At 41.0% G+C, this 20,810-nt stretch overlaps 1 protein-coding gene across 1 annotated transcript in view; it reads left to right on the forward strand.

Moving 5' to 3' along the window:
* LOC109914703 (potassium voltage-gated channel subfamily KQT member 1) overlaps window positions 1–20,810 on the forward strand; it is a 337,079-nt gene that overhangs the window by 263,221 nt on the left and 53,048 nt on the right. The window lies entirely within an intron of this gene.

The following is a 20,810-nucleotide window of genomic DNA, read 5'->3' on the forward strand; positions in this document are numbered from 1 at the left end:
CTGTTCCAAATTACAGACATAGACCCAGAGTGTTTTAAATGGTGCATCTGTTTTACACCATAAAAGCCCCAGGAACGTTCAGGCAGGATGGTTCAGACAGTCTGGTATTAAAATACATTGTTGAGATTGTTAATAACTTTATTTTCATAAATTATGGGTGGATTCAATTTCCTCAACAATTTTTAAGTATCACAAAAACCGTTGGCTTGGAATCAACATGGACCTTGTGAAATAACATTAACCAAAGAGAAACACAGGCTGATTGCTTACATGCTTGCAAGTAAAATATTCTGAAATGCAAGAGATTGCTGTGCGTTATGGGATGAGCAAAAATATGATGGGAACATTGCATAATAAATCTCATGGTGGATTCTTCTTGATTCTGCCCCTACCGCTGCCCCCAACCCACCACATGACTTGACAAGGCATAATGACTGAAGTAAAATTGGGTGGAGAGATGCACACACCCTCAAGGAAGTCTGGCCAACTTTCTGTCCTCCTTGGTTTGAAATTCAAGTGCATTTACTCATGACTGTGTGCCTCTCCCCACCCGATTTCCTTACACTGGCTACTGTTTGGCAAATCAGTGGGCACGGGACCAGGAAAATCTACCCCTTCAAATATCAAAGTTCTTACTAATCAGTTGAGATACATAGGGAGTCACTTTAACCTTAACCCACCCAGTGGGGAGTTGACTGGATTGGATCAGACGCCCCTTTCATATCGCAGCTGATTTTACATTTCATTGACTTTGATGAAAAGTAATATTGAGGAGAATGTAAAACAGGCATCTGGTGTGACCCGGTCAAATTCTCACCCCATAGCCAGATTAAAATTTACCCTCCCCTCCCCCCACCCCTCAGAGCGTTATCAAGCTTGATCGGATGTAATGCTATCTTGTTGCTTTTTTTTGTTTGTTAATTATTAATAACCATGGCCATTCTTGTTGAGTAGTTTGTGGTTTCTGTGGATTTAAATCCTCAAGTATCACACTGGGTGTGAGCTGCTCAATTAACCACAAAGTTGAAGCCGTCAGTGCAGATGGAAAGCTCAGTCGGTGGTGGCTGGAACATAAGTTTATGCCTATGAGTGTGTTATAGAGGAACTTGAACTATTATGGTTTGTTTGAAAACAACGTAATGTTTGCACATTAAAACAATCCCCTGAGGATCGCTTGGGCCTCAATGTAGTGGCTTGGAAAAATTCAGTTGGAAACATTGCATCTGGTGAGATACAATTGCATCTCCTTCATCTTTGTTCCAAGTAACAACATGACCGATATATGGATTGTAAACTTTTTTTTAATAGCTTTCTACTAAATATAATTTTGAGAATGAGTGTTTCATTCAAATCAAGAATTTACATAAAAGTAGGAAACTATTACTGTGCTGTTCCTTGTTGTCAGCTCTGGTTGTCCCTGTTGTGGCCTTATTTCCAGGTGATAAGGACCTTTAGTCTGACAGATTTGTTTTCCTTGAATCAGCTACTCCGCAGTGATGGTTTTCTCAAGGGGGAAAATTGGAATGTAGCTGAGCTTTCTCCCTGAATTTCAACTTCGTAGAGAAGCTAATCGATTCCAGGAACAAGAGATTTGCTCATGTATTGAGTTCCCAAACATTCTGCTTTTGTATTAAAAGGTAACAGAATGTTGCAAATGACATGGAACCTAGTATCATATTCAAATTGGATTACTTTATTAATGCACTTGCCTGACTTCAAAGGAGGGATAAAGAGTCTCCTGTAACCTGTAACCTTATCCGGCGAATTGGAGAAAAGGTTAGGGCATTCAAACAAAGTTCTAAATTAACTGTTCTAAGACAGCAGAATAAGGTCACCAGAGACCTATGTTTAAGTGATGCATTGGATACAAAAGTCTGTTACAGGTAGTTCTGCTATAACACGTGTTTCGTTAACACAAATTGGCTGTAATGCAATTGATGAACAGCGGACGTTGCTTGGATAACATGAACTTTCAGCTGTTCAGGTGTAGTGATTTTCTGTACTGATTTCCCTTTAACACGATTTTCTATAGCGCAAGGTCACTCAAGAACGCATCATTCGCGTTATCGGAGAACTACCTGTATTTAGAGTACCACAAGCCAATATAGCATTTCAGCTTTCTGATGGTCATTTAGTTGAACATATAAATTTTTCCAATACACCTATGGCAGATGGGAAGAGTGGGAGAGTTTCCTGGTTGCATAGAACCCTTGATAGCTGCAGTACAACAATCTCCCCAGGTTTCAAAATGGCATGCACTGTTGTTTGCTGTCATCTCTATTTTCTAAGTTTGTAGGTCCTTTAGGGGATTATGTGGCCTAGTTTGTATAAGGGTAGTCACTTTCCACTCTAATGAGAAGAGTGTTATAAATGAGGTGTAGTTTATTCCAACTGTGCAATAATTTACAGATAGTAGGATAGGCCGTACATTACCGCCAAACTGTGTCTGGAGAACCTAGCCTTAGGTCTGTCTTTCATTAGATCCTATGTTACTCTCCCATCATATCTTCATGATACAGCTACGGGAGAAAATATCATCATTTGGGCCAGTTGGCTGTCTCCTCTGTTATAATTTCTATAATTCTGTGAAAGCTTTCCCTTATCAAGTCTAAATTTGGAGAGAGATTCGGAAATGTTGATGCTAAGCTGAGTATTGAACTTTGAGAATTGGTCCGACCACAGAGCCCACTGTTCAGGCTGAAGTCTCTCTGCTTGGTTCGAGTGGGACTGTGCCTTTGGGTTTTCCTCTGTAAAATTCAAGGAATAATCAGCTCTATAGAAGAGCTCAATAGAATTACGATCAGCTCTGTTTGAGGTTGTCTGTTCAGATTTGTCACCTTCGCATGGAACCAGAGTCCAAGGAGTTAGTGGAAGAAATTGAGTCTATTAAAAATAGCATGGAGCAAGCCTCGCCACATAGTGCAGGGGTTTTGGTCTCAGAGTGAATGTCAACAAGTTATAGGATTTACGTGTAGGAACAGAATAACTATTACTAATAGTTAAATAGACTTGATTTTTATTGTCATTTACAAAGGAAATGCGTGGTTTTCCAGTTTGAGTTGTTAGAGTGCAATTTTATGGAGTTACCATTGGCTACAGTGGACTCAAAGTTCTTCTCATTTTGGCTTCCCCTTTGCAAATTGCTCCTCTATCATTGAATATTCCACCCTTGGTCTTTTGATTTCCTACCTTCAGTCCATGCTCCTTACCTGCTCAGTGCTCGCCTCCCAGTTCTTCGAATTCTGTACACAGCAGCTGCTGATGAGAAGCCATGAACTTAAAACACTTAACTACAGGAGGACTGCACCTTTATAAGGTTCAACCTTTATAAAATCAAGTGACATTGCCACCACATTTCTATGCCCTGTTTGGTGGCAGGGAAGTGGATGGCAGCAAGGCACTGCCCCTCGTGGGAAAGGAAACTTGCTCAGTAACAGTGCTGTCCCACCCAATTTAAATGTCTTTGATGTATATCTGAATCCATCCTGCACCCACCCAGTAAAACGAATCAATGGGAAAAAACAGAGACACATCCCTTCTTTTTTTAAAAAAATCCCAAAACATGAGAAGAAAACGATTAAGAGAAAAGTAACATTTCCCAAAGGGCTTACGTCAGTATTTATAACTTCAAACTGATGCATTCAAAATTAAAAATAAACTATGACATAGAAGCAGTTTGAATGCAACTTTTAACTCGCAATTATGTTTCATGATATTTTCCATGTTTGGAGACTAATGTGGTGGAATGTTAAAGTGGCATGTTGAATATTGCCTGTTCCTAGAAGAATGCAGTTGGTTTTGACAATATTTGCGTGATGGTTTTGCGATGCAAGGTTCACGCGTGCATATTATCAGACGCGCATACATTTTCAATATATGAATGTTCAAGATGAAAATTCCAAAGGGCAAAACAAAAGTGTTCAACTTTTTAATTTAATGGAATTTAAAGCTTTTCATTGGAGACAAATGTACTTGGCATGCGATCAGGCAACTTACGAGTGAACAAAAGAATTCTTCACTCAGTAAGTTGACATTCCTCATCAGGAAATCTGCACCCCTTGCTTCAGAGGGGAAGAGAATCATGCTCATACTCATCTATTTTGGCTTCAAAGAATCTTCAAAGGGTTTGTTTAAAAGATGTCTAATTTTGAACAGTTGGATGCAATTTATTGATAATGAAAGCAGATGACATCATGTCCATGACATTGTGTTCAGTTCTAATTGACAAGTGGGTGCTAAGAACGCATGAGAGTTCTAACTAAGCTTATATAGCAATAAAACCAATTGATGTGTGATGTTGATACAGCAGTTTGCAGTCAAAGTTTAATTCTGCCAGTGCACTTTCTAAAATTTTCTGTAATGTCTAGTTCAGTTTTTTTGAATGCTGATGCTTATTTTCTGGTTCAATGCACAACGAAGACAATGAAAAGTTGTACATGATTTGATTTATTGAATTTAAATCATTAGATGTACTTACAGTTCAGGGCATTATTACAGTTAGTGAATGGCTATGTTTTTGCAATATGCTCAAAGAATATTGGGTTAAGTTTAGTAACAGCATAACATAGCAATCCTTGTGTCAGATTGAGTTTCTATAGTTTTAGATTGTTCAGCTTTAATGTTAGGTTTGAACAGTTCTTGTTATTTATAGTTTTTGAACGAAATCTCATTCCACTGTCAAAATAGAAGGTTCATTGGACTTGATACCAAAAATAGTCACTTGAAAACATCACAGATGAATTATAAGGTTTACAAAACTCCAGTCTTTAACTGAATATCCTATTTCACCGTATTTAAATACAGCATCTTTGAACCTGATCATTATGTTATTGAAGTTGATTTTATAGGAAGGCTAATCCATTTCCTTTGAGGCCTGGGCGAGAGAAAAATAATGGACTCAGGCAGAAGGGTCTAGGCCCGAAACGTCAGCCTTCCTGCTCCTCTGACGCTGCTTGGCCTGCTGTGTTCATCCAGCTCTACACCTTGTTATCTCAGGCATTTAAGTTGAGTTTTTTGATCAGGTAGAAGCAAGGGTTGATGAGGGTGATGCGGTTTCTGTGATGTACATGGTCTTCCAAAAGAAATTTAAGAAAGATCACTTCATAGACACAGCGGGAGAGTTGAAGTGCTCAGAATATTAGGGTCATGAGCAGCCTGTATGTGAAAAGTTCGCTGAACGACTGAAAACATAGGGGTGTGGTGAATGTTTTTTTAAATTGGAAGAAAATGTACAGTGGAGATCTCTAGAGTTGGTATGTGAACCATTGTTTTCTTGGTATGTATTAATGACCTAAACTGACGTACAGGGAACAGTTTCACATTTGAAAATGGCACAAACTTGGAACTGCATGGAACTGGGAGAAAAATAATGATAGGCTTCAAGATCACATGGCCACACTGGTGGCAAAAGTAGGTACAAGACTGAGCTTTAATAGAGAGCCTGGTGGTATAACTCACAAATCATTGGAGGTAGCAGGACAGGTTAGAGTGAGCAGTTAATAAAATGCATACTGTATCCTTGCATTTTTAAACAAGATGTATGGATTACCAAAAGTGGGCAAGATTTTTTAACTTAAAAAAAACATTAATTTGCCCTCAACAAAGGTAATTGTGTCCAATTTTGGTCACCACACTTTAGGCAGGATAGGAAGACTTTAGGGAGATTGTGTAATATATTTACAATTTTGATTTATTTATTCATGGAACTTGAGAGTCACTGGCTAGGCCAGCATTTATTACTGATCACATAATTGTCCAGGGGACAGTTAAGAGTCAACCACATTTTGGTCGCATGTATGCCAGACCAGGTAAGGATGGCAGATTCCTTCTTTAAAGGTCATTAGTGAACCAGATGGGTTTTTCCAACAATTGTTTTATGGTCATTCTTAGATTCTCAATTCCTGACTTTTTTTTTCCCCATCAGCTGCCATGGCAGGATTCGAACCTGGTACCCCAGAACATTACCTGGGTCTCTGGATTACGGGCTTCCAGGAATTAGGAATTTCAGTTAGGTGGCTACATTAGCAAAACTGAGTTATTTTCCTTAAAAATGAAGGTTGAGACTAGGTAATCAAGACCATGAAGGGTGTAGACAGAGTAAATGCGGAGCAACTATTCCCTTTGGAGTATGTTTCAAATCTAGAAGACATTAATTTAAAATGACTGACAAAAGAACCAATGGGTGGCACAGTGGCTCTGTGATTAGCACTACTGCCTCACAGTGCCAGGGACCTGGGTTTGATTCTACCCTCGGGTGACTGTCTGTGTGGAGTTTGCACATTCTCCCCACGACAGTGTGGGTGCTCTGGTTTCCTCCCGCAGTCCAAAGATGTGCAGGTTAGGCAGATTGACCATGTTAAATTGCCCATAGTGTTCAGGATGTGCGGGCTAGGTGGATTAGCCACTGAAAATGATGGGTTACAGGGATAGGATAGGGTATGGGGGTGGGTGTGGGTGAGACCCTCTTCAGAGGGTCGGTGTGGACTTGATGGGCTGAATGGCCTGCTTCCAAGCTGTAGGGATTCTATGATGTAACAAGAGGAAGAAAAGTTTTCAGCATTGAGTGCTCAGGATCTAGGTTGCACTGCCTAAGATTGTCGTGGAGGCAAATTGAGTTGTGGCCTTCAAAAGGGATTTTGAAATCCCCAGAAGATAAAGCAATTTCAGGCTTGTAGGAAAGGGTGAGGTATAGGTGAGTTGTTCTTGCTGCAAGCAACACAGGAGAAAAATAATAGGGGTATTAAGAAAAAGGATTATAAACAAATTCGAAAGATAAATGGCAGACTGTTGGGTAACATTCTCTTTTAAAATTTAGGTGTGCTTAATTAGCAACGAATAAGAACTGCGCAGCACCTTGCAACTGCACTAATTGCAGGAATGTTGCTCTCAAAAACTGTTTAATCAGATAACGAAGAGTCTGTTTCCCTGTCACTAGATATCACTTTGTCTCCCAACCGGAGGGGGAAAGCAGCAAAGCAAAGATGGGCGCTTTAGCAATTGTTGGCAGAAATGTGATATTTGAAAGGAGAATGTCACCTGATGAACCAGAGCTGGTAATCTTAGCTGCTGTGCCCCACATCATTTTCCATCCACTACCAACCGTCCACTCCCCCAGGGGAGAAAAAAAACCTGGTATAATTTTGGAAAGAAGGAGATAGAATATTGTGAAAATATCCATTGATCTCGAAGGCCATAGAAGTCGTCTCAGGCAACAAAGACGTGGCAGATCAGAATGCTGAGGCTGTACAACTGTGAAGAGAAGTTGGTACATACTCTCTTATTTTCAGGTTAATTGTGCAGGAAAATGTCATGATGTTTGAGAGAGAGGTGACTTCCAGTTCTTTTGATGGAGTACAAGTACTTATCTGTGTATATCAGCGTAAGAAAAATCAGAAAGCTACAGCATAAAGCTTTGAACACAGAAATAAACAGCTTAACAATTAGTTTTAGCACAGCACTTATGATGAGAATCCATTCAATATGTACAGCACCTTTGGTTACATTCTTCAAATACGGATGATGTCTTTGTAAATTGTATGGTCAAATATTATGATGCCACAGTCAAATTTTATGTTGAACATTTTAGTTACTGAATGTCGCCACATCTACTTATTTTCCCCTCACCTGTGATACCTGGTGCAATTCCATTAGCATCTTCTCAAATTTGAGGCTTTTAAACACTGGAGTAATTCTAGCTCTTTTTATACCCTTTTAATCGTAGCAAATAGAAAGGGCATGGCTGTGGTAATAGACTAGCACACTGGAGGTCACAAAGTCAAACTCTACTGTGCCAGGTTTTAGGCTAACAGTGAAAAATAGCTGTGAAAGCAGCTGGTTATTGTCAATACCCAAGTGCACCCTGATGTCATCAGAAAACTGAACCTCCTCACCTTTGACTGGCCTGGTCTAACTGTGACTAGAGTTCCAGACTATATGATTGCTTATTAATACCCTTAAAGTGATTAGGGATGTACAGAAAACACTGCTTTCCTCATGTCACACATATTCCAAGATCAAATAATTTGGAAATAAATTCATTTTTGGTAATTGATAGATGAATAGTTGGAACGTCATTATAACCTAGCCATTGAGTTTCCAACAAATATAAAGTGGGGTGTTTTATTCCTTCCTTTTGGCTGAATCATACCAATGGAATGTTTTATCTCAAATTACTTAAATGAAGGGTTGTTAAATGCACTTAGTTGACAAAATCACTGGAACTGTGTCACAGTGTTGTCAGAATAACCTAATGAATAGAGTCACACCCTAAAACTAAAGCATTCATTGACTACATTTGAATCCCAAAATATCTTCTCTGCCTGAATTCTGTTTCTCTCCAGAGATGCTGCCAGACCTGCTGATTTTTTCCAGCAATTTGTTTTTGTTTCTGATTTTCAGCATCCACAGTTCTTCAATTTTTCATCTGTCTGCCTGTTTGTCATGTAGTGGACACAGTTCAATCTGATTTTAAGTTGCATGGCTTATTCTCTCTCTTCTGCCTTTCTGCATATCAACATATTATCTTGCCATTTTTAAATTCTTGCCCACCTTCTCCCCTCCAATTATGTTCGTATGGGTCAGATTATAAATAAAGCCTTCTCCAATTCTTGATACAGTAAAAAAAATCTAACGAAAAGTTCATAAGTCATTAATTTAAAGAGTCATATAATGTGAAGGAAGAGGAGGGGAATTGAATTTAGTGTTTTATAGGTTGGGAAGAGCTCTGCAATCTTAAATTAACATTGACTCTTGCACTGTCACCCAGGGAACCCAAAACACAGGAGACGTGCCGTTTTCCCCTGTGTGTACGTAGAGTGACAATGTCGAGCCGTTTCGCTCGGGCACAGATAATGCGTCCATTATCTTATATGCATATCTTTGGTCGTGCAGTAACCTTAGCAATGTTAAAGTTTTGCAAGCCAAAGTTAAACTAACAGCAGGTGCTGAGATACAGGAAAAGCAGTTCAATCTTGTATAGGATTTTTATTTTAAAAAAGGCTAGGAATATGCACCGGGTCTGAAAGCATCTGCGTAGAGGAACAGATTTAATCATCCACCAGAGACCACAGCTTGGGATTTCAACTTGGAATTGGGGAACCCCGATGTCTGGATAATGTTCAGGTACCGACCTTGCAGCACATCAGCATCAGCAATACTATGTACTCCACAAATGTCAATCAATTGGAATGAGGCTGAGCTAGATGCAAATAAGGTGCCAATTGTAGCACGCAGGCAAGATGTGACTGCAGGCTGAAACATTGCAAGGCAAGCGGCAGTTATTACATTGCTGCATCATAATGTGCGTAAAAGTGATCAAGGGAAGCGCTATTTCTGCTTCACTTTGATATCCCAGAGCCAGCAAAACAAAACAAAAATCTGCAATACTTGGACTGAATGCGCTGGCCCTTTTTGGAGCTCTGTTTTGAGGTATACGAGATGAGTCAGGCCACTGTGTGCCATTTGCAGGTGTTACGGTTTATCTTTGAGGTGGAAAATGACTCAGTGTCTAACACTTTCACCCAGCAGCTAATGATGTGCACCCAATTGCTTTCAGCTCCCAATCTCCACTTTACAAAACCCTCTCCTTTCGCCCCTCCCTGACCTGTTAGCAAGCCTCTCAAATAAGCTGGACAGGGTGTTATATTGGAGGTGAGGGAGTTCCTGACTCGGCCCCCCCATCCCCAACCTCTCTGAACTTGCTTTGAAAATTGGAGTGTGTCTTTGAAACATTGGGACGACGTCATCTGGGAACACATTCTCTAAAACGCACCAGTCCCAGTGCTCATCCTCCCAAGCATTCGGAAAATTAAGCTCTACTTTTCGGAACTCAGAACTAACAAGGTTCTGGCTCTTAATGTCGGACTTATCTCTTTTATTCCTTGTGTGGTGATGGTCCCCATTTTCATTTAATTTTATATTTCAGTATTATTTCTGCTGGGTCTGCAACTGTTAATTTATTTTGCTAGTTTCTCTTATTTTTCTTTTACAATGACTGTATTTTTGCCCTGCCTTCACACTATTGCTATGTCTATTTCCTCACTATATGTATGTATTATCTCAATGATCTTTTTAAGCACCTGATTTTTTTTTGTAGATCGCTTCGCGCCTTGGCCCCCTTCTTCTAGGATGTCCCGCCCTAACTATCATTTTTCTATTATCTTAACTAAGGTGCTTGTGCATTGTAGCCCTTTTCCTGGTAAAGGAAACACATCCAAAACATCATAACCTACCTTTCCTCTTTATAGGGATACAATGATTACATTAGTTAGAAATATATTGAGTATTTTGGGATGTGGCCAGAAGTTTTAGGATCACAGTTCCTTTTGCCCTATTATTTCTGCTGAATGAAAAGCTATTGAAATAAACCACCTCTGTTTCTATTTTATCCTCTGTTTAGATACGCACAATGTATGCATCAATATCCCTTGGGTACTGACAACACTGGTGCAAATTGTGATTTCCTAAGATAGAGATTGTTTCCACGTTTTCTGATAATTTCCTCCACTCCCTTCAAATTGTAAGCACTTCCCCACAGAAGGCTTTTCCTCTGTAATATGCCAGGCAGATCTCATGGGACTTTGGGTCAAGGTATTTAGTAAGAAGTGCAACCTCTTCAAACGTGAAACAGATGGAACTGCAACTATCTGCTGTAAGTGTCTGGAAGATGAAAGTACACAGCCAAGCCTTCAGGAGTGGTCTGGTAATGAGATGAAAGATTTTGAACTACACAGGTGCCCAGACATCTCTACAGACCTCAGACTTGCGGTGCAAATGAACAAATACATTTAGCAGCTGGCTTCAGTTTTTATGATGCAATTGGGATCTTCACTTCCTACTCAGGGTGTAGTTAACAAGTAGGTGATAGGTAACGAGTCTAATGAATCACGTTCTTGTCATCCCCAATTTTTTGCGTTGGTAGAGAAGAAGGAGGCTTGGAAAAATGCACTGCCGGAGCAAGGGAACTGAGTGGGAAGGTGCATAGCTGGAAGGTTGGGAAGATTGGAATTAGAAGGTGTAATGATCAAGCTGTCCCGGAAGAAGAAAATTACAGTCCAATTGCTTCAGAAGAAAAGTAGTAGAACTATGTAGGTTCAGGATATACATCAACAACAATATGTATTTAGCACCATTAACATAATATAAAACATCCAAAAGCACTTAACAGAGATGTTATACAACAAAACATGATACTGACTCAGTTTGTTATGACCTCAGTTGGTGTTATGGACAAGTCTGATCCCAGGCTGAAATCTGACCTCGCAGATCAAATTTTGTTTTGTTCTTGGTTTTAGCAAGTAGTTTCTTTTTGTATTGAAACACAAACATGTAAAGCTGCAGGTTTGGGTTCAATTAAAAAAACAGAAGTTTATTACGTAAAATAAATGAAGATAATATAGAATAAATCAAACTACTTATGTATAATACAAATTTAAAGATTTCAAAACACATGGTTAATTGCAACCACAAAGGCACTCCTTTTACAAGACTCATACCAGAGAGAATTTCCATCACTTTTACTCCAATGGGTAATAATTGAACAGAGACTTCAATTGCCCATCTTGAGACTCCGATAGCCTTTTCCTGAAGCCTTCATGCAACTGAGCTGAAATTTTCTCAGCTTCAACAGGGTTTTAACTGAACACTTCTCATCCAAAACTTCTAAACTAAATGCCTTCCACTGAAGTAATCTCTTTCTCAACAGTTCTGATCTACCTCCCTTTCTCAGGAACAACTGTTTTACACATTCAGCTCCAGCTAAGACTTCTGCAAGCTGCCCCAGACTGAAACAAGCAAAGCATTTTTTTTTTAAAGACAATTGGTGAATCTCCTAATTAAAAGAAAAAAATAAACCTTGTAATCTGAAAATCTAATGTATTGTACTGTTTATTTTGTTCATTCATAACCACTCCTGATGAAAGTAAAAGCCCATTAAACGCAAAGAATTTGTTTTCTCTCACATACTGTTATTAAATGAAATCACCATGGCTACAGAAATGCCTATAAGTTAATTTTGTAACCACTTGGGAAACGGGCCAAAACCATATTTCACTAGCTCAAATGCAGCCTATAAAATAAATATTACTATATATATAAATAAATCACATACATTAAAGTACAAATTATAATGATAGATTAACAAAAGCTTCAGTAAAAGTGCAGGCTCTTAAATCCAATCTTAGAAAAGGAAAGTGAGGAATAGAGGGATTTAACGAAAGAATTCCAAAGCTTAAGGCCTTGTCAACTGAAGGTCCAGAAATGAATTAGAATTTGGAATGCTGAAGAGGCCAGAATTAGAGGAGTGCAGATATCTTGGAGGTTTATGGGCTGGAGAAGTTTAGAGAGATGTGAAGGATTTGAAAATAAAGATGAGCATTTTTAAATGAAGGTGTTGCTTAATGCTGGTCAGTGACAGTGGGTAAATGGGTTTTGGCATGAATTGAGTAGATGAAAAGGAAGCTTTCAATATCTTTGCTGCTAATTTCCCTATTCAATAACTACAAGATTAAAGAATGGAATTTTACTTCCCAGTGGAGGAAAGGACTATATAATGTAACAAGACTTTAAAAAGTTTTGAATTACAATCTGTGTTTCGGGGTGAGTACTTTTTTGTATTGTTAAAGAATAGTGACCAATCAATGAATGAGTAAAAAAACAGCATAATTGTTCATCAGCACCGTTCACTGCCTTGTCTGAACACTGGCACAGGTCATGACTAGGTTTGGCTGCTTTAAGGTCACAATGTTAATGCACGTTCATCACCCAGGCTGACTCTGATCCCTTGGGCAAGTTACCAGAAAATCACTGTTGCCATGTGGCGAGCTCAGCATGGATCATTGTACTTGAGGAGATTGTTGAATAAACAAAGTTAGGAAAGAAAAGAAAATTGCAAAGCGCGCATGATACTATTTGAGAGACCAGAAAGTTTTCAAACTTTCTTCACTTCATATCCTAGTATACGATGCAAAAGTGTGTAATTGTCAACTTAACATCAATCTAAAAGTTCAATAACAACTAAGACAAAGCAGGCTACTTGATTGGCACCCCAGATAATACATTAAATGTTCACTCTTTGCACCTCTGACACAGTGATGGCAATGCCTCCAAACACAACAACAGTCATAACACAGTGTGGAGCTGAAGGAACACAGCAGTGTAGAAGGCATCAGAGGAGGAAAGTTGACATTTCAGGTCAGGACCTTTCTTCAGAAATGGGGAGGGGGAAGGGAGCTCTGAAGGAAATAGAGAGAGGAGGGGTGGGGCTGAGGAAGGTAGGTGGGATTGTGATGGCTGAGTGCAGGTAGGCAGTGGTGGGGATTGTTCAGTGAGGTGGGAGGGGCAGATAGGTGGGAGAGAAGATGGACAGGCTGTGTCAGGTCAAGGAGGCGGGGATGAGAGGGAGGGTCGAACATGGGATGAGGCCGAGGGTGGGGAGATTTTAAAACTGGTGAATTCCATGCTTAGGCCATGGGGCTGTAGGCTCCCGAGGTGGAATATGAGGTGCTGTTCCTCCAGTTTGTGGGTGGTGTCATTGTGACACTGGAGGAGGCCCAGGATGGACATGTCACCCAGGGAGTAGGTGGGGGAGTTAAAATGGTTGGCGACCAGAAGGTGTTGTTGTTTGTCTTGTACAGAGCACAGATACTCTGCAAAATGGCCTGCAAGTCTACGCCTGGTCTCACCGATATATAGGAGGCTACATCGGGAGCAATGGATACGGTCGACCAAGTTGACAGATGTGCAGGTGAACCCCTGTTTGATATAAAAGGTTTGTCTTGTGCCTTGAATGTAGGCAAGGGGGGAGGTGTAGGGGCAGGTGTAGCACCTCTTGCGGTTGCAGGGAAATGTGCTAGGGATGGTGGGGTTAGTGGGGAATGTGGAGCATCCGAGGGAGTCATGGAGAGAGCGGTCCCTACAAAAGGCAGATAGGGGTGGGGAGGGAAATATCTCTTTGGTTGTGGGGTCGGGGTAAGAGGACATCTGGGATGTTTGGGAGTGGAACACTGCATCTTGGGAGCAGACATGGCGGAGGCGGAGGAATTGGGAGTAGAGGATCCCATTCTTACAGGAAGTTGGGTGAGAGGAGGTATAGTCCAGGTAGCTGTGGGAGTTGATGAGCTTGAAATAGATGTCAGTTTTGAGGGGGTCACCAGAGATGGAGATGGAGAGGAACAGGAAGGAGAGAGCGGTATCGGAGATGGTCCAGATGAAGTTGAGGTTGAGGTGAAAGGTGTTGGTAAAGTTGATGAATTGTGCAAGCTCCTCGTGGGAGCATGAGGTGGTGCTGATACAGTCATTGATGTAGTGGAGGAAGAGGTGGGGGATAGTGCCGGTGTACCTGCGGAAAAGTGACTGTTCCATGTATCCTATGAAGAGGCAGGCATAGCTTGAGCCCATGTAGGTGCCCATAATCACCCCCTTAGTCAGTAGGAAGTGGGAGGAGTTAAATGAAAAGTTGTTCAGGGTAAGGATAAGTTTGTTAAGCGGATGAGGGTGTTGGTGGAGGGGGACTGGTTGGGCCCATGGGAGAGGAAGATGCAGAGGGCTTTTAAGTGTATAGGGATTGGATGTCCATAGTGGAGATGAGATGTTGGGAGCCAGGGAATTGGAAGTCTTGGAGGAGGTGGAGGGCGTGGGTGGTGTCCCAGGCATAGGTGTGGAGTTCCTGGACCGCGGGGAAAGAACAGAGTCAAGGTAAGCGGAGATAAGTTCAGTGGGGCAGGAGCAGGCAGAGACAATGGGTCAGCCGGGGCGGTCAGGTTCGTGGATTTTGGGAAGGAGACAGAAACAGGCGGTGCGGGGTTGGGAACGATGATGTTGGAAGCTGTGGGTGGGAGGTCACCTGTTGTGATGAGGTTATGAATGGCATGAAAGATGATGGTTTGGCGGTCAGGGTTGGGGTCATAATCAAAGGGGTGATAGGAGGAGGTGTCAGAGAGTTGGCGCCAGGCCTTGGCTATGTAAAGGTCAGTGCTTCTACCATTGCTTTATTCCTAATCCACTTTATTTGAACCTTTTGAGTTGCTATCCTATTTGAGTTGACTCCCTTCTTGAATTGAGATCTCTTTTGAGTCTATCCCCTCTTGCCTGCCCCAGTCAGGTTTACAGGGATTAGCCTGGGCAGACTTGTTGTCTTGGCCAGGCTTCATCCTAAAGTATTAGTGCAAACAATAGGCTTGGGTATAAAGCAGCCAAATTACTGAGAACACGAGAGCTTGGCCAAAGATGTCTATCTCATGAAACACATGCCTCACAGATGCGTATATATGTGTATTTCATCAAGTTTGTGAATACGTGTCTCCCTACTAGCAGGTGTAATTCCATTGGTCTGGTAATGTGTTTTAATTGTGTACTAATGAATGCAAAAGAGGTTCCCAACCATTGGGAAAGCTGATCTGTCTGAAAGATTCTGAGAATTTATTCTGAAAACTTCTTTCAGCAGTTGGAAAAGTTTAACCACCTGCCCAATTATATTCCCCCAGTCACCCTCCTGAAAGCTCAGAGCAGTCTTGGAACATTCCATCTGTAGCATGGGCACAGCTCCAGGGAGCGAGGTTCCTACCTGCCTATTATTACTGTTAAAATGATAAAACACTTAAGTGATCTAAATTCCAACATTACTCAACTACTTCAATAAAAGATGTTATATGATTTGATAGAGATCAATATGTAGCAGCTTTAGGTGATAAAAGGTGTAAATTGTAATCTAACACTTTAGACAAGGGTTCAGACACTCTTGGCAAAAGTAACTCAAATTTATAGCTTCTAAAATCTATGAGCTACCATGATGAGATTTGAACCTACGTCCTGAGAGCAACAGGCTGGGTCACATGGTTACTAGACCAGGGACATTACCACCACACCACTGACTCCAAAAATACTCTTTAATCAACCTGTTCAGAAACCTTATGACAGATGCATAGAGAAGATGGCTTTTCAACTCAGACCTTCAGAGCCAGAGCTGGGACGTTTCCACTGCATCACTATTCACACAATTATTTAATCAAATAACGCCATTCAGCAGCTTAAATCCTTGCAAAACAGACATTATAGATGTTCCAGTGGCTTGGAGTCATAGTGATGTAGATATTCCAGTAGTTTAGGGTAACAGTGATGTGGATGTTCTAGAGTTTTGGGGTCACAGAAATGTTGATGTTCCAGATCTTCGGGGTCACAGTGATATAGATGTTCCAGAGTTTTGGGTTCATAGTGATATAGATGTTCCAGGGTTTTGAGGTCACAGTGATGTAGATGTTCCAAGGCTTTGGGGTCACAGTATCCTGGATGTTTTGGGCAACATGTTGGCATAATGGTTAACACTGCTGCCTCACAGTGCCAGGGACCTGGGTTCGATTCCACCCGTGGGTGACTGTGTATGTGGAGTTTGCACATTCTCCCCTTGTCTGCATGAGTTTCCTCCGGGTGCTCTGGTTTCCTCCCACAGTTCAAAGATGTGTTGGTTAGTGAATTGGCCATGGGAAATGCAAGGTTACAGGGATAGGGTAGGGACGTGTTTCTAGGTGGGATGGTCTTCAGAGGGTCGGTGTGGACTCGTTGGGCCATATGACCTGCTTCCACACTATAGGGATTCAATGATTCTAATGGTTTAGGATCATAGTGATGTAGATGTTCCAGAGTTTTGGTGTCACAGTAATGTGGATGTTCCAGAGTTTTGGAGGTCACGGGGATGTTGATGTTCCAGAGTTTTGGGGTTACAGGAATGTAGATGCAGCAATGTCTGGGGCCGATGACTGACTGCAAACATTAAGGGGAAAAAGAAGTCATGGCAGACATTTTGACCTTTGGGAAGGGGTGATGATTAAGGTTGTGCTTAAGCTCAGTGTGAAGATGACAAATTCTCCAGTGATTGTGCAGATAGCTAATAGCAGATGTTTAGGAGCTCAGGAGGAGTAGATGGTAAACATTTTGATGATGTAGAAGGATGTAAAAACAAATTTTCTTAGAACTGATGAACCTGTCACCTTTCAATTTTTTTTCCAGAGAAAGGGGACAGTGTGTTCAAATAAAGTGCCAATTTGATTGTATGTGATAAAGATTTTAAAAATTGATGATATCGGGTATGTGTGTATTTGAACTATGCAACATTGCATCAGGCAAAAACATGTCTGTCAATCCTTGCATTTCAAACCCAGCTTAATGTCACGTACAGACCTAAAGTAAACAGGAAAAGATGGTGATGATGTTGCAAAATTCATCCCTGATGATGTAGCATTCCATTGACTTTGAACTCCAAAAGCAAGAGTACTGCTGACTAAAGCAAATTGAAGAGGAAAGAGTTCAAAAGAAGGCACCTGAGACTCATGTCTGGGTGAGCATGCTAACTGACCTGCTTTCCTACTGATAGTTTTGTACGGAGAACTGCATTCCTTACAGTTGCGTGGTTGTACAAAACTTTTGAGTATGGATGAGAAAAGAGATGTGCTGCTTAAGACTTCCATCTTGCAATCATCAGGACAGAATTGCAAGAACACCAAATCTTAATATAACAATTTATAATGCATGAGGAAAAAGTGCTGATTGGTTAGCAGTTACTGTTCTCTGGTGCAATTTGCAATGGCATCACCTCTACTAGAGTCGAGTTGCCAACCAATCAGCATCTTCCATTCTTGCTGTATAAATTTATTCCCTTTGAGATTTCGTATTCTTGTGATTCTGTCCTGATGAGTGCGAGGTGATAAGCTTTGACAGCGCAACTCATGATCTCTGCATTAAGCAACTGGTCTTTCTCTAAAGCCGGTGTACTGTAGCAGTCCAAAGTTCCACATTCTAACAAAGGTCAGCAGAAAAATAACTGATGATGGATCTCATAACGCAAGATCTTACTGCCAAAAGTGCAGCAGCAAATTTTAGCAACATGATCACGAGAGGGCTAACGGGATGTTATGCATCATTCTGACAGGAACAAATTACAAGAATGTTATGCTTTTTTAAAATTCACTATTTATTTATTGACCCTCCCTAGTCGACCTTGAGAAGCTGGTGCTGAGCTGTCTTTGAGAACAGCTACAGTCCATTGGTTTTGGTAGACGCACAATGTTGTTAGGAAGGGAGTCCAGGATTTTGACCCAGTGACGCTGAAGCAACAGCAAGATCAGGGTTGAGAGTGTCTTGGTTGGAGTTTGCAGGTGGTGGTGTTCCCATGTTTCTGTTGCCCTAGTCTTTCTAGATGGTAACTGTCATGGGTGCTGCCTTAAGGAGCATTGGTCAGTTGTTGCAGTGCATCTTGTAAACGGTACACAGTGCTGGCACTGAGTGTTGCTACTGGAGAGAACGTGGAAATGGTGCCAGTCAGATAGGCTGCTTTGTCCTGGGTGGTGCCAAGCTTCTTGAGTGTTGTTGGGGCTGCACCCATCCAGGCAAGTGGGGAGTATTCCATCACACTCCTGACTTGTGCCTTGTAGATGGTGGACAGGCTTCGGGGAGTCAGGAGGTGAGTTACTCGCTGCAGTATTCCTAGCCTCTGACGTGCTCTTGGAATATCAGTATTTATCAGGTTTAGTCTAGTTCAGTTTCTCTTCATTGGCAAACCCCAGGATTTTGATAGTGGGAATTTCAGTTGTGGCAAGCCCATTGACTATCTGGTGATAATGGTTAGATTTCCTCTTGTTGGAGATGGTCATTGCCTGGCAATTGTGTGGAGCTGATGTTGCTTGCTGCTTGCCAGCCTAAAGCTGGATACTGCCCAGGTCTTGTTCAATTTGGACATGGACTGCTTCAGTATCTGAGGAATCATGAATGGTGCCGAACATTGTGTAGTCACGAGCAAAAATCCCGACTTCTGACCTTATGGAGGGAAGATCTTTGATGAAGCAGCCAAAAATGGTTGTACCTAGGACACTACCCTGAGGAATTCCTGCACTGATGTCCTGGACCTGAGATGACTGATCTCCAACAACCACAATCATCTTCCTTTGCACAAGGTATGACTCTGACCATTGGAGAGTTTTCCCCCTGATTTCCATTGACTCCATTTTTGCTCGGGCTCTTTGATGCCACACTGTGTGAAATGCTGTCTTGAAGTTAAAAGCAGTCACACTCACCTCACCTGTGAAATTCAGCTCTTTGTTCATGTTTGAACAAAGGCTGTAATGATGTCCAGGAGCTGAGTGGCCCTAGCGGAACCCAAAATGAATATCAGTGAGCAGATTATTGCTAAGCAAGTGCTGCTTGATAGCACTGTTGATGACATTGTCCATCACTTTACTGATGATAGAGAGTAGACTGATAGTGCATTAACTGACTGAGTTGGATTTGTGTCAGAGATAGTAGGAACTGCAGATGCTGGAGAATCCGAGACAACAAGGTGCAGGGCTGGATGAACACAGCAGGCCAAGCAGCATCGTAGGAGCAGAGAGGCTCAACAGAATACAGTTCAGCCAAATTGTTAATGTTTCTTCACAAAAATGTAAGTTCTTCTTGCTGTAAAGTGAATCAGTAAAATGATATCAAACTGTCATGTGACTAATAAACAATCCTTCAAGATATAGGGAGGTGCAAATGAGAATAGCTATGAGTGTTAGTGAGAATGACCAACAGCATGGGAAATATAAATAATGTAAGTCACTGATGTGTTATAATTGAGTACGCCAGGTAGGGAATGAGCTGTTGAGAGAAGCCCATGATTCAGGAGGCTCAAACATTCTAGGGAAACTTCTCAACTATTGACAGGTGTTTGATTGATACATTTCCATACCACCAATTTGACTAAGAGCTTGAATTTTGTTTTGCATTCAGCTACTTTTTAATACTTTCAAGAATTGTTGAGGTCAGTCAGCTCTTTTATAATCTTGGAGCAATTTCCAAAACAGTACTGCCACTGGCCACCAGTGCCATTCAAGCTGGGCAAAAGCTACTAAAGACGGAAAAAAAGGGTAGTGATTGTGATTGAAGAGCAATAATGAACTTTACTTGAACTGTACCACCAGATTGTGAATGACAGACCAATTGATGGATGAATATCATGCTTACACGTGATTATACTGCTTGTGTGTTATTATTTGAAGACAAACAGCTGAGCTCAAGGAAACAACCATTAATGATGTAATTGATGTGCTGTCATGTTGAATGGGATCCAACCGTAGATTTTATAGGAGGACGACATAAACTAGAACTGTTCATTTTCATTTTACAGTCTAAACATTTGGAGACATGTAAATATTTACTGATGTATGGGCCCTGGTTGGGCTTCCGTTCAAGGAGGAAGGGATGAGCTTTCAGACCTTTCTGGGGAAGATGGAGATGTAGAGAGTTTGGACATCCATGGTGAAAAGCAAATGGTTAGGACCTGGAAACTGGAAGCTAAGATTGACTTTGTGAATTAGAATGGTCACGAGTTTAGTTGGAAGGAGATCGAACAAGGGGAGAAAAAAATAGATTCAACTGAGACCATGTTTGAAGATAGTTAAGATTAATGGATGTTCAACTAGAAATTCATAAAGGGCAGACCAGGTAAGGCTAACACTGAATGGATTGCATTTTTACCAGTTTATACTTAATATTGAAATTTTCAAACTGCCATATTTTGATTGATCTCATGTTATCTTACATAGTGGGAGATTGTGCATAGTCAAAAAGTCACTGTGTTAGCAACCCAGAACCAATGTTAATATTATGGGAACATGAGTTAAAATCCCACTATAGTAGACAGTGAAATTTGTGTTCTATTGTGTTCAATCTGAAATAAGGAGCTGGCCTAATTGTGATCATGTAACCATTGTCAATTGTTGTAAAAATCATCTAGTTTATTAATGTCCTTTAGGGAAGGAAATCTGTCATCCTTACTTGGTCTGGCC

Source organism: Rhincodon typus, chromosome 17 (assembly GCF_021869965.1).
Source record: "Rhincodon typus isolate 14 chromosome 17, sRhiTyp1.1, whole genome shotgun sequence".
NCBI lineage: Eukaryota > Metazoa > Chordata > Chondrichthyes > Orectolobiformes > Rhincodontidae > Rhincodon > Rhincodon typus.